The sequence below is a fragment of the Petaurus breviceps genome, unplaced genomic scaffold (assembly GCF_028583685.1).
Source record: "Petaurus breviceps papuanus isolate PSGF00001 unplaced genomic scaffold, PetGlider_PUasm1.0 154, whole genome shotgun sequence".
NCBI lineage: Eukaryota > Metazoa > Chordata > Mammalia > Diprotodontia > Petauridae > Petaurus > Petaurus breviceps.
This window is the reverse complement of record NW_027185715.1, coordinates 7,072,650-7,079,034: the sequence shown is the minus strand read 5'-3', so window position 1 is coordinate 7,079,034 and position 6,385 is coordinate 7,072,650. Positions and strand designations below refer to the sequence as shown.

At 34.8% G+C, this 6,385-nt stretch overlaps 1 long non-coding RNA gene across 1 annotated transcript; it reads right to left on the bottom strand.

Annotated features, from left to right (window-relative positions):
- Window positions 1-607: 607 nt before the first annotated feature.
- LOC138156347 (uncharacterized) lies at window positions 608-1,676 on the bottom strand. The gene is made up of 2 exons (XR_011167127.1): window positions 806-1,676; window positions 608-737 (listed from the first exon to the last, which is right to left on the bottom strand). It is a non-coding gene; the product is annotated as an uncharacterized lncRNA (long non-coding RNA).
- Between the last annotated feature and the right edge of the window lie 4,709 nt (window positions 1,677-6,385).

The following is a 6,385-nucleotide window of genomic DNA, read 5'->3' as shown; positions in this document are numbered from 1 at the left end:
TAGGGTTAGGAAGGAATATATGGGGACTTAAGAAACCTCAAGCATATTGCCAATATGATATCCTGGGGAAAAACAGCACACATACCCAGATAGGTCAGCTTAAAGAATAAAAACAAAATAACTTTAGGTGGGAGAGGGCACTGACAACTAGGGGAAATCTGGAAAGGTCATTTACAGGAGGTAACTTTTGAGCTGAGATCTGAAGAGAGCTAGAGTCTCTAGGAACTGAAAGTTAAGGAGAACATTCCAAGCATGAAAGTCAGCCTTTGCATGTTCAGAGAAGAGAGATGGAATGTTATGTTCAGGGAACAGACAATGAATCTGAAACATAGACTGTGTTCCTCCCCAGGGAGCCATACACAATTTTTCTACCTTGCCACAGAAACCTTTTATTCCAGAAGCTTACTTTAGCCTTGGAATTCACATGTGGAAAATATCTTCTTCTCTGTTTTCTTTTTTATTCTAGATAAGAAAGTGATTGAGAAAGCATTAATAAGGTGTAATGTAATGCCAAGGAAAGGCAACTTCCCAGGTTCAAAATACCAGCATAGGTGCTCTCTATTTTATTCAGTGACAAACCAAGAACAGAGAAGATCAAAACATGACATCATTCAAAATACAGCATTTACTAAGTGTGATTAAATAATCTCCAAGGACTACCCCACCCCAGGACTTTCCAATCATTCAATCAATTACAAAGTCCCTGTTCTAAATACTACTCCACCCCTAGGCTATACCTTCATTTGGTCCACCACAAAACCCCTCTTCTCAAATGGAGATTATTTTCCAAACATAGGTAAAGTACCTTCACTTGTCAATCACAGAGCACAATAAGGTCAAAAGTTCCCCACCCCTAGGATCACAATTGAATCTACCCCAGAGTTACATCAAGTTTAAACACAGCACTTAATACCCAAATGGAGGTCTTTTCTTCATCTTGACACGAGGAAAGTTCTCAGCAATCTTAGTTCCTGGGGAGACAAGGCTTAGCAAGGCCATAAGATACATTGCCAGTCCCTTCATGAATTTATCCTTTGTCTGTAGAACAGTCCTAGAACCCCTGAACACATTAGCAAAGCCCTCTCCCAGGATTTCTGTAAACATCCAACAAGAAAATCCTTCTTCAGGGCTTCCGAACCAACAGAAAGGTTCCCAGACCCCTGCAACAACAGCACTGTCCTTCACCAGTGGACAGTATTCATTCTGTCTGCAGGACAGTCTCCAGACCCCTGCAACAACAGTACTGTCCCTCATCAGTGGACAGTATTCACTCTCTGTCTGCAGGACAGTCTCAGGGCTTCTTAACCAAATGCCAGGTTCCAGGACTTCTTCAACAGGACAGTCTTTCACCAGTGGACAAATCTGGCAAAATAACATCAAAACAGACAGACAAAGTACCAGCAAAACAGCCATGTCTCCTCAGTCCTTGGCAGCTCAGGGGGGCAGGTCTCAAAAGTCCAGGGCAATTCAAAGCGGCCACCAGCAATTCTCTTAGTCTCTCTCTCTCCACGAGGTGCTGCTTCCAAAAAAAGATCTTCCGCCTCTCTCTAGTGTCTCTCCAAATCTACATCACCAGCTCCTCCCAGTTCAGGACTTTCTTTTCACATCAACAAGCCCATCCCACAGGTGGGATTAACAAACTCTGGGTTTTAACACAATCAATTTGAAAACCAAGCCAATACAGGGGAATCTTTAATTGCCATTACTATCACATAAGGCAGAAAGATATGTCACATATACTCCCCCCACCCCACCCCCAGAGCTGTTTTATCAGCACACCACTGGCTGGATATGCTAGATTTTGGATAGTTGGTGAAAGGGAATCCAAGGAATATACATATGTTCTAATAATGAACATGGGACCTTCACAAAGCCTGGCCATGTGCAAGGTCATAGAAATCTCACAAAAATTAAAGAGGTAAACATATTAAGAATTCTTTATTGACTGTAATAGTTGAGTATGAATGATAAGAGGCTTTTAAAATAGGATTCAAACTTAAAGACAAAATAATTTAATCCTATCAATTGGAGTCAACGAATAAATCATAGGAACAATTGCTCATTTAATTAAAGAAAAAATTAAAAAACATGAGATTGAAATCAGTCCTTAAGATGAATTTATCTCAAAATACTTTCATCCACAAAAGAGAGTCATAGTAGATCAATGACTTGGGTGTACAACTAACAAGGAGTGAGGTTTTAAAAAGCAAAATTATAAATTTAGAGAATAAAAGATGCAAACAAAATTGTAAGCAATAAACTAAAACAAAACATTAAATGAATAAAACCAAGAACATTTAAAAAATATAAAAACAGATAAATTGCTAATCTAATGAGAGGGACACTAACTTACAGAAAAAAAATGAAGAACAAATAAAGTGGAAATAAAAGGCATAGTTTTAAGTTGTTTGCTCAATTGTATATTTGAGCAAGTAAAAATTGAGCAAAAAAATTTTAAATGGTGATGTCTTGACTTATCCATGAATTTGATTTAAATGAGACAGAGTTGTGTGAAACCTCACTCTTCCTGTGTCATCCAAGTTCAGTGGCAGGACAAAAGCCAAGATGACCAGTGATGGTTCAGAATGCAGTGGATGACCTTGGCATCTTTAAGGACTAACCAAGCTCTAAGCACTCTAAAATACTTGCTTCAGCTGCTTTCGTGACCTTTGGAACAAAATGTTTTCAATCACCCATTCAGCTGAGGAAAGTCTTCACACTTTTGGGAGAAGGAGAAGTCATGGCAGCTTAAAATCTACAGGTGGAATCAGTGAGAAATTGATAATTATCGTAATTTGAACAAGTTATACAAAATCATCAAATAATTTTTCCTTTATTCATATTTCTTTGTGGAAAAAAGAGGGTTTAATTCATCTTCAATGGTGGGATATATCTTGAAATGGTGATTATCTAAAAACAAATGACATCAAAAATATTTAAAAATTTTAAAATAAAGTTCATAAGAAATTGGTCTTGTGTTATGTTAAGAAAGGCATAACTTTAGGGTAAAACAATGTTGTGGCACTAACAATATTTTCACCTATTATGACCATATCTGAAATATTGTGATTAATTATGGATGACAAAGTTTAAGAAAATACATTGTCAACTGGGAAAGTGTTAAGAACAAGGCAATCCAAATGATGAATGCCCTGATTCTATGACAAATGTGGAGCAGTTGAAGTTACTAGAGGTGTTTAGTCTCTGCAATGTAAGATTCAGAGAAAGGACTGTTTTCAAGTATTTGAAAGAATGTCAGGTGGAGGACAGTTTAGATGCATTCCTTTAACCAGAGAGGGTGGAACTAAGAGAAACATGATGGATGTTGCAAAGAGGTTAGATTAGGCTTAAAATGAGGAAGAGACTTACTAATGTCCTTCAGGCATTTTTTTTCCAGTAATGTCCAAAACTTCATGATCCCATTTGGAACATTTTGGCAGAGATACCAGTCATTTGCCATTTCCTTGTCCAGTTCATTTTGAGGAATGATGAACCTGAAGCAAACAAGGTTAAATGACTTGACCAAGGTCACACAGCTAATAAGTGTCTGAGGACACATTTGAACTCAGAGAGATGAGTCTTCCTGACTCCAGGCCTGACACTCTTGTCTACTGTACCATTTAGCTGCACCTTACTAGTGATTAGGACCATACAAAAATAGAATGGTATAACTGAAGAAAGGGTGGTTTCCCACATCATGGAAGACCTCAAGCAGAAACTAGATGATTAATTGTCAGGTATGTTAAAAAACATTATAGTTAATATAGTTAAAAAACAGTATAGTTAAAATGGGAATGTTTTTTCTTTTGTGAGGTATGAGAGTAGAAAGCGGCTGAAGTACTTTCCAGTTTTGAAATGTTATTTTGTGATTTTCCATACCAAGGGAACAATACTAGTTGTCACAGTTGTTCCTGTGCCTAAGAATTTGCACTGTTTTTAACAATGGACTATCTCAAAGATACAAGGATTGATCTACAAGATAATGCCTTCCTATATTTTTCTCAATATGAGTGGTACAGTAGTTAGAGCATTTGACTTGGAGTTAGAAAGATCAAAGTTTGAATACTGTCTCAAACATTTATTAATTATGTGAGCTTAGGCAATTTGTTTAATCTCTCTCAGCCTGTTTACTTTTTTTGTATTTTTTGTATAAATGGAGAAAATAATAGCACCTGTCTAATAAGAATTGTCATTAGTATCAATTGAGAAAGCACTTTACAATATTTAAAGTATTATATAAATGCTTTAATAATAATATATTAATATTAATTATACATGACATATGATATATAATGCTACTTTGATAATAAATAATATACAAATATATCACAGTTATATTATATATGATTCATGAATGTATCATATTTTACAATATAATTTATTATATCTTGAATTATATGTCATAGCTATGTATTTAAATAAGGTTCATAATTTTGAGTAAGAACTTTTGGTCTATAACATAGAAAACAAGTTTTATTTAAAATTAATTAGGCATATTTACCTCTTTAGTTATTGACTAAATATTTTAAAATTCATTAAGTCTTTTTCTCCCCTTTCTTTTATTTGGGATGTCAATATGGTATGAGATTTCACTGAGGAGCAGTTGTGGTATTCTGTCAATCAAAACAAAATAGGAGTTACCTCTTTTTTTTCTTTGTTTTCTTATAATTTGGAGAAAAGCATTTGGTATCATGAAGGAAATGTAAAATTCTCCCTAATGAATTCTATAAAGGTTGAATATTGGAAAATGACTTCCCTTTATTTAAAAAAATTACAAAATAAAAGTGATAAAATCAAATTAATATGAATATCAAAGGAAAATGTGAAGAGAGGAACATTACCTCTCATTAAGTAGGGAAAAGCCTGAATACTTGAAAATAGCATTTTCATTCAAGCATATCTCACATTTGGGGTGGGGGTTTGAAGAATGATTTAGATTTAGATTATTAAAAAGTATGAAATTTCTAATGAAGAAATAGTGTGAGAATATGATTGTGTTGTATGAATTAACTAAGATATAAACAGTTGTGTGCTACTTTTTTTTCTATTTGACTGTGTGAAAAGGTTCTATGTCTGAATGTGCTAAAAAAAAATACTGTTTACCAGAAACTGTCAGTTTGTAAATCTTTATCCTGGTTTTGCTGCTAAATGAAAGAAGATCTGAGTCTCTTTGTGCACAACAAAAGCTCAATGATTGCATAATGAACGGCAAGTGAAGGTGGAGTTCTGTTAGTTTCCGTCATTGGTATGTTATTTAGAACATTTTTGTCCTTCTTCCCCCAAGAATCATGCTATGTATATTTATAGACCCAATCAGTTCAAATGATATGGTAGATGAGGCATTCAAATATTCATCTTATCAGAATTTAATGTTTTTTTTACTTGCTTGACCTAGCTTGATGAATGGACTCTATGCAATATGTCAAAAGGTTCTATATTCCTTTAGGCTAGCAAATTCTCACATTTTATTCTTCTAATCTAAGTGATATCTAAACATTAGCTGCCTAAGAATAAAACATTCCTTCCCCCACCACCACTTCCCATTCATTTATCACCATCTTTCTCAGTCCTACTATCATTATGCTTTAATTCAGCTATCTGGCCCCATTGTATCCTTTGTAATCTGTATTATATCATTAATACATTCCCTTCATTTTAAAAGTTTTCTTGTCTTGATCCTCCCATATTCTGCAACTGTGCAGTCTTGGTTTTCCTGACAAAATGCTGCTTTGATTGACATCTTTTTTAAAGTACTATTTGTATTTTCTCATGCATTCTTGAGAGAGCCAGCCCATTGTTAAATTATTGTCACTGAGAGTAATTACAACTCAGAAATCAGCTATCACTAGAAATCAGGACTTGGTTTATTTTTTTTTATAAATAGTCTAGATTTAAGAAAGTTTTAATTATTAAACTTAAAGGTGTGTGTGCACACTTTTTTTTTTTTGAGGCAGGAGGTGGTGTGCTGGATAGAGCACTGGGCTCAGAATCTGAAACACTCATCTTCACAAGTTCAAATTTGTCCTCAGATACTTAGTAGCTATGTTATCCTGGGTAAATAACTTAACCCTGTTTGCCTCAGTTTCCACATCTGTAAAATGACATGGAGGAAGAAATGAATATCTTTGCCAATAAAACCTTAAATGGGGTCATGAAGAGTCAGACACAACTGAAATGACTAAAAAAATGACTTACCACATAGTTGTTTGCATATAGACCCCTTCTCCACTACTGGATTATGATTTCCTTAAAGTGAGGGACTAATTTTTTGCCATTTTCTGTAACCTTATTGCCTAGAATGTGTCTGTCATATACCAAATAGGCATTTAATAAAACCTTTTTGACTTGACTTAACTACGAAACTCTCCCAGATATCCCAGTCTTC